This window comes from Bombus terrestris, chromosome 6 (genome assembly GCF_910591885.1).
Source record: "Bombus terrestris chromosome 6, iyBomTerr1.2, whole genome shotgun sequence".
NCBI lineage: Eukaryota > Metazoa > Arthropoda > Insecta > Hymenoptera > Apidae > Bombus > Bombus terrestris.
Genome location: NC_063274.1, coordinates 22,929,450 through 22,944,765, shown reverse-complemented (window position 1 = coordinate 22,944,765; position 15,316 = coordinate 22,929,450). Strand labels below are relative to the sequence as shown.

The following is a 15,316-nucleotide window of genomic DNA, read 5'->3' as shown; positions in this document are numbered from 1 at the left end:
CTGATTTCATTCATTGATTTATTGTAGCGACAATGGTAACTTGTTTAAATAAAGATTTTACAAATAAAATATTTAAGGTCTAAAATAATAAATAAACACATGTGAAAACATTAAAGCTGTTATCCTTATTCATGGTCTTGTTGGAACTTGTTTAACGAGCGTAACGTAGGCGTGAAAACGAAAACGTTGAGACCCTTGTGGCGTAAAAAGACTGAATTCCTCATAAAAATGCAAGAAACGAGAGGAAACGTGCACATAGTTTATTCTCGACCTTGGATACATAAAACCAAAAAAAAAAAAAAAAAAGAAAAGAAAAAGAAAAAGGAACAAAAATTTTTATTGGTTATTTACCGAAACTCATTGTATCATTTTTATTACTCTATATAAAACGTAGAATCATATACTGACGAATGTTATTTCGAATTTCTAACTTCAGAACGATAATTACATATTTGAAATTACCAATAAGTGGTAGTAGCATTAAAAATATGGAATATTCAACGAGATGAAATATAGGTAAGGTATTTAAAAGAAAAAAGATTGAAACGTTCGATGTAAAACAATGAAATTAAATGATTGGATTTGAAAACTTGATTCGGTTTAATAATTCGATGAAAAAAGTATTCATCCTATGAAAAAAGAATTCATGTTCCTGTCGATATATCAACGACGTGCGCCGTTACTTCCCACTGCTCTGCAATTCAAATGCAATACTCGAATATACATGGCGAAAGAAATGGAAATTGAGCAATTTAAGGGAACGAATTACTCTCGCGTCCACGTAACTTCAAAATGTATCACGTGTCCGTGTTTGCGAAACGAAATTCGTCGTTGTCCAACTAACACGCTTGCAGATGCTACGTTCACTTTGTTGCATATAGGGCTTAAATATATGAACAAATAGAACGGCGCAACTGTCACTAGCGTAATTTTTAAAGTGAATCAATGCATAATCTCGTCATCTACGTTTGACCATGATTATGGCAGTGATCATTGTTATATACGAATCTTCGTGCAATATATGTGAAAATTCGTGGTTGTCCAATTAACACGCTTGCAGATGCTACGTTCACTTTGTTGCATATAGGGCTTAAATATATGAACAAATAGTACTGCGCAAGTGTCACTAGCGTAATCTTAACGTGTTAAAGTGAATCAATACATAACTTCGTCATCTACGTTTGTCCATGACTACGGCAGTGGTCATTGATATATGTGAAGCTTCGTGGAGTAGATGTGAAAATTCGTCGTTGTCCGGTTAACACGCTTGCAGATGCTCCGTTCACTTTGTTCCATATAGGGCTCAAATATGTGAACAAATTGAATGGAGCAACTGTCATTAGCGTAATATTAACGCGTTAAAATAAATTAATGTATAATTTCGTCATTTACGTTTGATCTACGTTTTTTCATCTACGTCATCTACGGCACCTACGCGAATCTTATTGATTACGTCTTTGGCAGTGTTCGTTGCTATAAATGAAACTTAATAGTTGTTGAAACCGCTCGAAAGTCGTGTTCCTAAATCATTCCCTCGTCTCGTATCGTGTTCATCAAATGGAAAAGGAGATTGTGTTTTAATGAAATCGCTTGTTACTATCAATCTTGCTGTGTCACTCGCATAGGAGAAGAAAGTGAGGAAGGAGAAAAAAATTAAGGTAAGGTCATCAATGAGCAAAATGTTTAATGTACATTAAAATTGAGTCCGCTGCAACCCTCGTGACTTTTAAAATTCCATACGTATATTGTTATACGTAACATTGCCATATTAAATATATTCGATCAAATATTCAATCTCGTTCCCTGAAAGCTGTTCCTGGATATCTGGTTGGATACTTTGCGCACGGAAATAGAGAGTGTTAACAGTAACAAACCCTCTATGTAGTGTTTTTGCTTTGCTCTTTTGAACAGGTAGATGACATTTTGCTTCGAAAAACGGATATATATACCACGGATATGCACATACAGAGTATGTGTATCGATATACACATTGATATACACCTTTGTACAAAGTGTCAAAAAAATATTTATCGCGGTTTTTTTTTCAAGCCATTCTACACCTTCGATTTGATGAAAATTGGTTAAATAAGTGTAGCGCAAAATTGATCTTGACCACAATTTTCAGTGTCAAATTGTTTTTCTATTGCATCATATAGTGCTCATTAGAAAGGAAAGTTCCGTTCTTTTAGAAAAAATGTTTGAAATTTCATTAATACTTAGACTGATTTTATTCATATTTTAAGGTCAAATATGGAATACAATAACATCAATACTAATATCTACTTTTTTGTGCGAATTACTTTATATTTCAATCTTCCTTGATACGCCGTGACAAGCAAAAGTGTAAACACAGCCCGTTGATTTTATGTAGAAAGCGAATGTCGAAGGTATAATGAGAAAAGAGCATTATTTGACCATTACACAAAATAATTTACCTAAATAGTAGTTAATTCTATTGGATATAATAAACGTGAAGTAGTACTAGTGTACGAAATACCTATGTTGAAACCTTGATTCGACGAGTATAATTAATGTGCAAAACTGTAAACATGGTTTGAGATGTCCATTTTTGTAAAATGTTTTGTACATTATTAATGTTAATGAAAATTAACTATTACATTTCGTTAATAATAACTTGTAGTTACTGTTACCTAATCTTTACCGATCACTTGAAAAATTAGTCTTTTACATTTATGTGTTTACTTTTTTCGCTCGTCGCAGTATATGTTTAAGTCAGATATGAAATATCTGGCGTATTCCAGCGGCTTTGATTAAATCTAAGATGTTGATATCCTTAATATTGAGAATGTTGTTAGTAAAGTAACTATTTCTATCCAAAAACAAGATATCTTTGAGACAACGTGAATTTTCGTTCCAATTTTCTTAACTTACAAGTATAACATTTTCATCGCATGATACAATCTATCCTACAAAGTTCTTGCTCACGACGAAGCTGAGAACATAGATCCTCTTCAAATATTATTTTTCTCACTGCTTCGTGTGGAAATTCTACTCGACGAGATGTTATTAAACGCTTAAAAGCTTACTATTAAACGATAACATACTTTTTCCTACATGAATGAATATGAAAGACATCGAGTGAGGAATTAGAATAATTGTGGATGGTTGGAAACTATTATGCTGCGGTCTACCATTCGTTTTTGCCTATATATACCACGGAACAAAGGATAATTTTCACCGAATTCATGCAGAGCACATTTTCTAAGTTTTACTGTATATGATTACACCCATTATATTATATTATGTTATTACGATGTTATCTAATTAATTGTTGTCTATTTATTTTGATACTTATATTAACCATTATTTATAACATAATATACTAAATACAATTAGTATACACAATTAGTATAGGGATTAGTATAAGAAATTTTAAACAGCTTTTTTCAAAAGAACGAATCATTTACGATCCAGGGGTTTTCTGAAACTTCGTTTCTCGTGATGAGTACTTTATGATGCAATAAAAAATTTTGTCTGAAAATTATACTCAAGATCAATTTCATGATCCATTTTCTCTAACAGATCTCCATCTTCCACAGCTATAACAAATAATTTTTTGACACTCTATACATTTAACATCGATTATAATTCTGATAATTGAAACACCGAACATCAATGTGTTTATTCACTACGCCAACACAGATAACAATTAACATTGATATATAATATATATTTGACGATATATATCTGAAAGAATAGAAATTTCATTTAATCGACTATATGACCATACTCGGTTAAGTACCAACAACGACTATCTATCAACCTTATCTTACTTCCTCAAAGATATAGAAAGACTTTAAAAATTTCAGCCATGTGATTTGGTCCTTTAAAATTTAGAAGTAATATAACGATAAAATACCATCAAAACCTTTAAATTTAACGCACGCAAACATGTCTTCTTTGCTAATGGCGTACTATAAATATAAATATTTGAATAAATATTGCGAATTTCATATTGCTAAAAGATTTATACTATTTGTTCGTAAATAATCGTCGGATCTATATTTAAGTTGAAACTGCTGCATCAGATCTCTTTTCTTACTTAAAATTATTTGGATTGGTAACTTGGATGTAACATGTAATTTATTCTTCCTTTATAACTAGTGTACAGAAGATACCAATTCAAAGAAATGGAAAGAAAGTCTAAAAGCAAAGAAAATCTACAGGAAGATAAAACGTTCGAGCCTTGCCAGGCTATATAAGATGCTAAGTAATTTCATTTTGACAATGGTCCAACATCCTACTATGCATAAATTTAATATTAATATAAGCAAGTTTCATGCCAAGTATTACATCTAACGTATAAGCACAAGCCCTGGTTTTAAATGCCTTATAGTAACACCGAAAAGATTATTCAGTTGGATGTCTGACTCAACATCAATATTTTACTTAGAAGATAATACGTCGAGAGCATGTTGGTGGATGGAATGGGAGATGAATGAAGGCTTACTTCTGTAAAATACGTAAAATGGTAGTCGGAATGAATTTTGGCGCTTGGGGACAGAAAAAGTGCTGACTGATACTGTCATACACCTGAATATATAAAATTTTGAAAATCGATGTAACCTTTGAACTTTATCGTATTCTGTTTCATAGCACAAATTATTGTTCCCCGAAATGTACGTTTAGTGTTATAATATATTTGACCAACGGTTCTCAAATACTAGTTTTGCAAAAGCAATGGTGGAATTGGAGCAATTCTTTCTTCTTTCATTCTTTGAATGACCTGGATTTTCGAGTAGTCTAGTGACGATTGATCCGTACAATTAATCGATTTCTTTTTATTACACAAGTGGAAGAGATTCCGCGTTGTACGCGGATGTTGCAACATCGAATGCCTGAATCCCACAGAACATCCGACCGAATTTAATGTCACTACCGTCGATGATTCACCCAGAAATGGTTCACTTCAGAACCATAGTCTCATATCTGGATGCATCTCATATGTGTCACATAGTCATATGTGGATGCTGAGCTTATTGATGGTAATTGTAATATTTTAATTTTTTTTATTCTATATTTTCGACTTCTTTTTTCGAGTAGAATCACCAATTTTCCGCTTGTACTATCAATTACCAACCAGCCTGTATGACAAAATTCTATTTTAAACACCAAATTCGTCACGATTGGCTATTTTGTTTACGAAATTAAACGAATTTAATAAATGAAATGGCAAGGAAGGAACTACAAGTGACCGTCAAACTATTTTTATGCTTGAAAAGTAATTCGCAAAGTAATATAAAGTAATACTACTGATTTGTGTCAGAATTTTTCAGAATTTTTTCTTAATCTCTTGTTTTTTCCCTTCAAATTTATTATTTATTATTTATTCGGTGCTTTTTCCCTTCAAATTTATTATTTATTATTTATTCGGTGTCACGAAAACCGATTAAATATTAAATATCTTAAATATAGATTGAAATGAAAGCTTGTCATTTCTCGTTCAGTTGTCACTTCAAAGTTGTTAGTTCAAAGGTTCTCGTACATCATAAAGCAAGGGATCAAATCTTTAATTTATTGATGTGAATACCTATCACGAGCGAAACAGAAATGCGAAGATCCTTTGGAACGATAATAATAAAATTGCATGCATAGGAACCATGGATGGAACACAAGGCAAAGGTGTAGATGGTATTATAAGCTTTGAAACGTGCGTATAGGACGAGAGAAATTGATCAAAAAATTGAGTTGAGCCCTTTGAAGTTAGGAACAACATACTTTGATGTTTTGTTTAAAGGAGAGATATTGAGCTGTGCAAAAATTGTATAGGTTCTCTGAAGGTAAATAAGATTTTGTTGCTGAGTAAATAAACGAGATTTCAAGTTTCTCTTGAATATTGGAAATTTAAAGGTTTTGATGGTATTTTATCGTTATATTACTTCTAAATTTTAAAGGACCAAATCACATGGCTGAAATTTTTAAAGTCTTTCTATATCTTTGAGGAAGTAAGATAAGGTTGATAGATAGTCGTTGTTGGTACTTAACCGAGTATGGTCATATAGTCGATTAAATGAAATTTCTATTCTTTCAGATATATATCGTCAAATATATATTATATATCAATGTTAATTGTTATCTGTGTTGGCGTAGTGAATAAACACATTGATGTTCGGTGTTTCAATTATCAGAATTATAATCGATGTTAAATGTATAGAGTGTCAAAAAATTATTTGTTATAGCTGTGGAAGATGGAAATCTGTTAGAGAAAATGGATCATGAAATTGATCTTGAGTATAATTTTCAGACAAAATTTTTTATTGCATCATAAAGTACTCATCACGAGAAACGAAAGTTTCAGAAAACATACTTTTTGCTTCAAATAATTAAGATAAAATTTAGATACGGGGCTTTCAGTTTATGAAAGTCGAAGAGAAGATATATATTCCATTTGGTCATATTCTATTTAAATTCGTAACTACTCGTTCCATTTACGTTATTAATAAAACATTTTTATCGACAAGCTACCTAACAGAAAGACCTTTTTGTCACTCTAAATTGCCTCAAAAGAAAATCCCTTGTCAAACATACCATGTTTCTCGTACGAAAATCCAAAAAGGATTTTCCAAAAAGATATATTCAGTGAACCATGGTTTGTGACTGGTGAGCTTGAAAAGAGATGAAGCGTCGAAGCGTCAAAGTTTATATTCCACGAAGCTCTCGACCCTTCTATCTCAATAATCCTGATCAAAATTCGAATGAACTACCCAACGAAACGATCACCGTTTTCTATAGAATCTCTTTAAGCATTCTTCATTAAGGAATCGTCAGATTTTACCCCATTACGTTCTTCCATCACAATCTTCGTAATGATGAATAAAAAAATAAAAGCTTTTAAAACCCGACAGCGCTGTCATTTTCTAAAAACGTCGTCTTTATACTCCTGATGGCCACGAGCACATCCGACTACCAAATATAAAATGCATTGTGAGTGTGTCATCAGCATAATTTTCGTGAAAAGAGCAATTATTCTTGATAACTATAATATGTAACATAGATTAAAATCGCTGATTTGATCCCTCTGATATTGTTGTCTTATGAGAGTTTCGCCTGGTGTTAATTGGTTCTGTTGATTCTTATCGTTGTGAAAAGTCGATTCGCTATATATCTTTTGTATAGAGAACTATTATGTGATGTAAGAGCGTAATGTTGTAATATTTGTGATCCTTACTTTATTAATTTTGTCACTGAGCCGTTCTTTGGTTCGTTGAGCAGTTCATGTTCCCTACTTGTTTCGCTTGGTACTTTCATAATTTTCGTAATTACAATAAAAGGTTTAATTTGTAATAAGTTAAAGATTTGGTCCCTTGCTTTATGATGTACGAGAACCTTTGAACTAACAACTTTGAAGTGACAATTGAACGAGAACTGACAAGCTTTCATTTCAATCTATGTTTAAGATATTTAATATTTAATCGGTTTTCGTGACACCGAATAAATAATAAATAATAAATTTGAAGGGAAAAAAACAAGAGATTAAGAAAAAATTCTGAAAGAGACAAAAATCAGTTGTATTATTTTATATTACTTTGCGAATTACTTTTCAAGCATAAAAATAGTTTGACGGTCACTTGTAGTTCCTTCCTTGCCATTTCATTTATTAAATTCGTTTAATTTCGTAAACAAAATAGCCAATCGTGACGAATTTGGTGTTTAAAATAGAATTTTGTCATACAGGCTGGTTGGTAATTGATAGTACAAGCGGAAAATTGGTGATTCTACTCGAAAAAAGAAGTCGAAAATATAGAATAAAAAAAATTAAAATATTACAATTACCATCAATAAACTCAGCATCCACATATGACTATGTGGCACATAGGAGATGCATCCAGATATGAGACTATGGTTCTGAAGTGAACCATTTCTGGGTGAATCATCGACGGTAGTGACATTAAATTCGGTCGGATGTTCTGTGGGATTCAGGCATTCGATGTTGCAACATCCGCGTACAACGCGGAATCTCTTGCACTTGTGTAATAAAAAGAAATCGATTAATTGTACGGATCAATCGTCACTAGACTACTCGAAAATCCAGGTCATTCAAAGAATGAAAGAAGAAAGAATTGCTCCAATTCCACCATTGCTTTTGCAAAACTAGTATTTGAGAACCGTTGGTCAAATATATTATAACACTAAACGTACATTTCGGGAACAATAATTTGTGCTATGAAACAGAATACGATAAAGTTCAAAGGTTACATCGATTTTCAAAATTTTATAAATTCAGGTGTATGACAGTATCAGTCAGCTCTTTTTCTGTTCCCAAGCGCCAAAATTCATTCCGACTACCATTTTACGTATTTTACAGAAGTAAGCCTTCATTCATCTCCCATTCCATCCACCAACATGCTCTCGACGTATTATCTTCTAAGTAAAATATTGATGTTGAGTCAGACATCCAACTGAATAATCTTTTCGGTGTTACTATAAGGCATTTAAAACCAGGGCTTGTGCTTATACATTAGATGTAATACTTGGCATGAAACCTGCTGATATTAATATTAAATTTATGCATAGTAGGATGTAGGACCATTGTCAAAATGAAATTATTTAGCATCTTATATAGCCTGGCAAGTCTCGAACGTTTTATCTTCCTGTAGATTTTCTTTGCTTTTAGACTTTCCTTCCATTTCTCTGAATTGGTATCTTCTGTACACTATTTATAAAGGAAGAATAAATTACATCTTACATCCAAGTTACCAATCCAAATAATTTTAAGTAAGAAAAGAGATCTAATGCAGCAGTTTCAACTTAAATATAGATCCGACGATTATTTACGAACAAATAGTATAAATCTTTTAGCAATATGAAATTCGCAATATTTATTCAAATATTTATATTTATAGTACGCCATTAGCAAAGAAGACATGTTTGCGTGCGTTATCGATTTTACGCTTTTGCCACGCAAACATGGAAATTGCGATTCAAAATTGAATTTGCACTGGAAACGCTTGACGTTACGACATCAATAACATATTTCAAAAACACTGATGATGTCATACGGAATCAGAGAGATTCTATGAGAAGTTAAACGCATAATCATCCTATTGTAAATAACAGGAACAGAAAGTACACAAGGAATAATACAGAATCATCCTATCATCCTATCCTATTATACAGGATTGCTTTGATTCGAGCTCAAACATAGGGAAATCTGAAAGAATTTTTCGCAGAATTTCCTTCCCCTTTGAATTGGCTTTTATACAAAACGACTTTAACCTTTTCAGGGAAATACCTATAGAGTGTGACGATCTATGATTTTAAATAGAGGGGTATATCTGAAAAGAGGTGGATGTAAAACGTAGCATATAAAACGTAGATCAAATATTTATTCAAGGATTTCTTCTCTTCGCAGAGAATCAGGTTTTCAAGAACGATCGAATATGTATGCACTTGATTTACATGTGAAGTTGTCATTAAAAATATTGTTGCGTTTAAAAAGATAAATATTGATTTAAATTTAATGAAATTGTTAGTCCAATTATTTTAAGCTTAAAGATATGTAGGTATCACATTTATATATTGAAAACCTGGGAGCGGCATTAATTAACAAAGCTAGACACGCGCACACGTACTTTAAAACCATGCTTGAAAATCGATATTCCCTGAAACAATGCATCGTTCTGCGCTTTCAATTTATTTTCGCACGAAGAATCAGTCCGTTCATCGTTGCCGTCACCATCGCTACTGTAATCTATATTACTCGAATAAATTCTATATCTTAATTGGAAAATCGCATATTTTAACGAACTTTCTGTGTTTTTTTTTTATGATTTTAGTTGGCAATTTCCGAAATTGAACTATAGCTTGAGAATAAACCGATAATATTTGAGGGTATATATACATACATCATGTTTTTGATGGGTTTTGTAGTAAAATAATTGTAGAAAAAGCAAACTTTTTAAGAACAAATTACCATATTCGAGTAATAAATTATAGAAAATTACCAATGTAATTTAACACTTAAAAAGAGGAATCTATTACACGTAATAAAGAGATGGACTTGTTCACGAACGGTAATTCAACAAATACAGTCGTTGCAGAAACATAGTTTTACAAGGGAGAAGAATCTCTCTAGGAACTCGACGATGTCACGTCAAGCGAAAATTCAATAAAGTGATTACTAACCGTATTACCAGCGGCAATCGTGTTGCGGCAATTCGTAAATAAGTTAGTCGTTTATTTGGAGAAACGTCGCTGGCAATATCGTCACATTTTAATTACGTGAGCGCTATCAATTGGTCTTGGAAGAAAGTTTTCGATTATGTACTTTTGCCCACGGCGTCGTTCCAACAAATGAATCCGAGTTTTGAATCGCTTTCTCTTATATCACGAATTTGTAACGGTGTTTTTTCAAACTATAAACGATTGTAATGAATGCCTTTGCGTACAAAGAGTGATACCTGGTTTGACCAGAAGCTTCAGCTAATTAGTGCCCCAGTTAATTTGGATGTTCACTACCACGCCACTTCCCCCCCCCAAAGTGGCTTGGTGTCCTCCACGTAAAAAAAAAGAAAAAGAAAAAGGAAAAAAAAGAAAAAGAGAAAGGAAAAAAAAAGAAAAAGAAAAAGGGAAAAAAAGAAAAAAAGAAAGGAAAAAAAAAGAAATAGAAAAAGGGAAAAAAAAGAAAAAGAGAAAGGAAAAAAAAAGAAAAAGAAAAAGGGAAAAAAAGAAAAAAAGAAAGGAAAAAAAGAAATAGAAAAAGGGAAAAAAAGAAAAAGAGAAAGAAAAAGAAAAAGAAAAAAAAGTTAATTTGGATGTTATAAAATGTTATATAACCAAGAACTTATCTTCTACTTGGTAGTCGCATAAGAGAAAACCGAGCCATTGAATCGCACAAATAGATTAGCTGATTCGCTTAACGTATTTTTACTTCCGATGACGTAAACAAGAGCAGAAAGTACACAAGTAATAATACAGAAATGTCAAATGTACAGAGGAATAGATTTCGTTAAATCATTAGAACGTAACATTTCCTTATAATTCTATTTGTGTATAGCAAAATAGCTTGTGTGCTTTCATGAAATATAATTGATATTTAGAAGCTCTCATGTAGGTAGATATATAGCTCGTGTTAATTTAACAATACATAATTGTAATACAGTAATTTAACAATACATCATGACAACATATCATTTTCGTTTCTTCGTTTATCTCGTTATGCGCGTAAACGAATGTGTAAATAAAGACATATAATCAGCGATAACATGTAGTGGCAAGCATGATAATTATCGACAAAGGAGAATATTGGTGAAATGATTGTGGGTGATTTCACTCGGTGTATCGGTAAATAAACTTTGATAGACATTGCCGGTGGATTCGCTGTAGGTAAAATCGTGTCGATGAAATAATTGTCAGTGATTTGAAGATAACCCAATTTATTGATCTCCCCTTCATAGAGTTGTACGTCTCTCTATAAAACATATTCTACCTGGAAGGGCTGAAACATTTAGCTTATTCACACTAAACTGGACTGGACTGCAAGTAAGAAGATTGAAATGCAAAATTCACGTGTGAGCGCAACGGTTTAGATGGAAAGTTCGATAAGGCGATTATGTATATTAACCCGAAAGAAAGCTCATGGCTTTGCAACGCGTTACACGCAACACGGAATTTCCCTCGCTGAAATAATCCTATTACAACGATACGATTTTCCTTAACAGATCTCGCAATGTAATTCTCCCTCCACAACTTTTTATTAGGTTTGAAACACGAGAGTTTCGAAGCTCTGCAAAGTCTCGCGAATCTAGAAGTCGAGTTTTAACGTATTTTCGCTTCTTATTTTATAGCTGTTAATAGTTATTATCTCACTCTGCACGTACATCAAACGAGTACTTATGTAAATCCAAAGGAAACGGAAACAACCGAGAATAATTGAGGATAATTCGAATACGTACCGATCAGTAAAGTGTTTGGCAAAGAAAAAAAAAAGGAAAATTGTATCGGAGAAATAGGGGAAAAACGGTGGCGTACATCAAGCAATCTTTATGGCTGTAATACATTTATTATTCATTTATGTTCATTTTCTATCGCGTAACAGACCTTGAAATAACTGGCAGAACGAGCATATAAATCTTGTATCGCTCGACCTGACTTCTCCCGATGGAAAAATATTCACCAGCCTGGGATCGTGCATCGCTAATTACTCCGTTCTACTTTTCGAACGCGTTTCCATCCATACAGAAAAGCAAGAAGGCAAACCCTATCGCACAGTCATGAAGAGATGCAAAAGCAAGAAACCAATCAACGACATGCCGATCGACATGGTGAAAGCAGTCCTCCAGAGGCTATTCACCATGGGACACGGACCCTCCCATTACGAGGGCCGCCAAGAGGCAGAGACCGAAGAAGAAGAAGACATCAGCTTCAGCGTCGTCATCGGCGAAGGCGATGTCGTCAATGGCGCCGGAAGAATGAACACCAAGAAGGCTGCAGGAGTCGATGGAAGACTCCTGGACTGCTGGAAGCAGGAGCTGGAAGCAAGCTGGAAACAGACTGCTGGAAGACGGCCAGAGTAATACTGCTAAGGAAGCCGGGAAAGGATCCCAGTCTCCCTAACGCGTACCGGCCGATAAGCATACTCCCAGCCATGAGCAAGATCTGGGAAAAATGCTTTGAGAAGATCATCGAGAGATGCATCGGAACGGACCCGTTCCATCGGAGGCATTATGGGTTCAGAAAGAAGAATTAGCTTAGCGAATACTGATAAGAACAGGAAGAAGCAGAAACGGGCACAACGAATGGCCCTGTGCATAACAACGACGGCATACCGTACCGTCTCCCACGCGACACTTTGCGTGTTGACCGGGAATCTCCCGATCTACATAAAGATAAAGATGCTCGGAGAGACTTACGAGTGGAACAAGGTCCATAAGACCAAGATCGGCGCGGATGACGGCAACGAGCTGAAGGAGGAACTGGAGGCGCAAGGAAATTAATACAGAGTGCGCTGCTATTTACCAAAAAGAAGATGGACATCGATCATCACACCATGCAGCTGTTAACCGGGCATGGGAGTGTGGCGGCACTCGACACTAACTAGTGTCGGACGACGGCAGCGACATCTACAGCTCCCAGTGACAATTACAGCGGACCAGGCCCAACTACTACAACTATCACGCACGTCCAATAAATATATAACGCACACACGGCCACCTCTACATTGGTGACCCCGACGTGATCGACAGTAAAACTGAGGTCTGACCGTGATAGCATTACTGAGAACTTCCATCATCGCGAATCTAGACCTGTGGCAAGCTGGACCCTACCGCTACGACGAACACGGAACGGCCCTTCCTTCAACAAAAACTCGACCCCTCACCGCCGACTCACGCATGCAGGTGACTGGGTACGAAACGATGACCGACCAAGCCAGGAGTGATGTGGCCGTCGCAAAAATTCATGGGTATTACCACTAGCACGTCATACTAAAAAATGGAACAGAGGCCTACGACCGTACGCGGAACGCCCGCACCGTACTGACAGGTATCCACCGCCACATTGAAGACTTCGAGCAACATCCGCACGAATTGGACAACAATTGGACAATTGGACGGTTTATTACACTAAGATTCTAACGCTATCACTGGTAAGGGGTACTGTGGCGGCACTCGACAAGCCAAATACCACCACTCGACACTAACTAGTGTCGGACGACGGCAGCGACAACTACAGCCCCCAGTGACAATTACAGCGGAAAAGGCCCAACTACTACAACTATCACGCACGTCCAATAAATATATAACGAACACACGGCCACCTCTACAGGAGTTTTGGTGTCTATAGGAAGAGGATTGGCAAGAGCAGCGACAGCAACTGTCTCGACTGTGGAGACCCTAACGACGATGCAGAGCACGCCATCTTCACGTGCCCGAAGTGAACGTACAGAAGGATTGAGCTGGAGAACGCTCTTGGCGAGAACATAGACGTGGACAATCTGATCGCCACGGTGACCGCCAAGAACGAGAGCTGAGATAAATTCAGGCAATTTCGCAAGACTGTCATGTCTCACAGGAGGGTGACAGCGAAGGCCTTGAAGGAAGCAAGGAGGAGAACGAGAGCAACAACAACTACGCGGAGCAGTGAAGGCAGAGATACAAGACAACAAAGAACCACAGAAGGAGATCAGCCCAGTATTCTGAACTAGCTGAGAAGATGACGAGAGCAATACGGAATATACAGAATAACTGCCTTAAGAAGAAGATACAACGGGGCATGAAAGGACAACCCTGATGACTGCCGACAGGTTTTACCGGGGTTGTCTGTCCTCGAAGCAAAGGAAAAAGGAGGAGGGGTTTTTAGTGGGTATGGCAACAACATCCGCCCGAGTCCCACATAACCCAGTGATGCGGATCACTGGGTATGCGTAACAGCATTTTCCCCTCCTCACGCAAAAAAAAAAAAAAAAAAAAAAAAAAAAAAAAAAAAAAAAAAATAAACTATCACACTCTATGAATTTTAAGTTGATAACTTCGTTATTATATAATTTTTCTTAGTCTAAACTGAATCCAGGAAGAAGAACTTTCATCCAATTACATACTTCATTAATTCATGAATTATATTCGTTACCGTACGTACAAAAAGAAAGTTGACTGATATAAAAATTCAAAGGATAGAATTTCTAAGCTCGCGATTGGAAACAGATTCAGTTCAATGGTTTAATTTGCCATTTAATTGAATTCTCTGGCAATTTTAGCAAACTGTGGGCTTTAAAAGTGTCCCGCATTCAAACGCAAGACTTCTCCTCCACCTTTCCCTTTCTTTCAATTCCAACCTCAAGTAATTGACCAATTAATTCGACGATATATTTACATGCTTGCAAGGGATTCAAACAACTTCGTTGCGTTAAATTCGCAATTATAACCACTACGAATGTTTCAATCAATGTGCAGCTCGAAACAAATAAAAGATAATTAACTTTTCAATATAACGATTGATATGTTTGATGAAGAAAAATGTATGAATTTTTAAAAACGTCTCCTAGTACATTTAGCATTTTTATAGTAAAAACTTAGAACACACACGCACACATATACTATTCCATGAAATGATTTACACAGCTATGAGTCTAATCCTATCATATTATAAAGGGATGAACGAACTTTTCCTAATAAATATAACTTTATACAAAATCTTGTTTAAAAAGTTAGTTTTTTATTCTCATTAAATTAATTTAATATCAGAATATATAATTTTAGTCGTTATCAAAATTTTATGTCAAATGCGTTCATAGATACATATATAAATAAATGTCTAATCCTATGTATTTATTTCAACTGAAATCTTAACTTAAATATTT

At 34.9% G+C, this 15,316-nt stretch overlaps 2 long non-coding RNA genes across 2 annotated transcripts in view; both read left to right on the top strand.

Moving 5' to 3' along the window:
- LOC105667061 overlaps positions 1 to 15,316 on the top strand; it is a 100,639-nt gene that overhangs the window by 4,143 nt on the left and 81,180 nt on the right. The gene's annotated exons all lie outside the window — the stretch shown is intronic.
- LOC125385255 lies at positions 511 to 9,751 on the top strand. The gene is made up of 2 exons (XR_007224326.1): positions 511 to 1,911; positions 4,126 to 9,751. It is a non-coding gene; the product is annotated as an uncharacterized LOC125385255 (long non-coding RNA).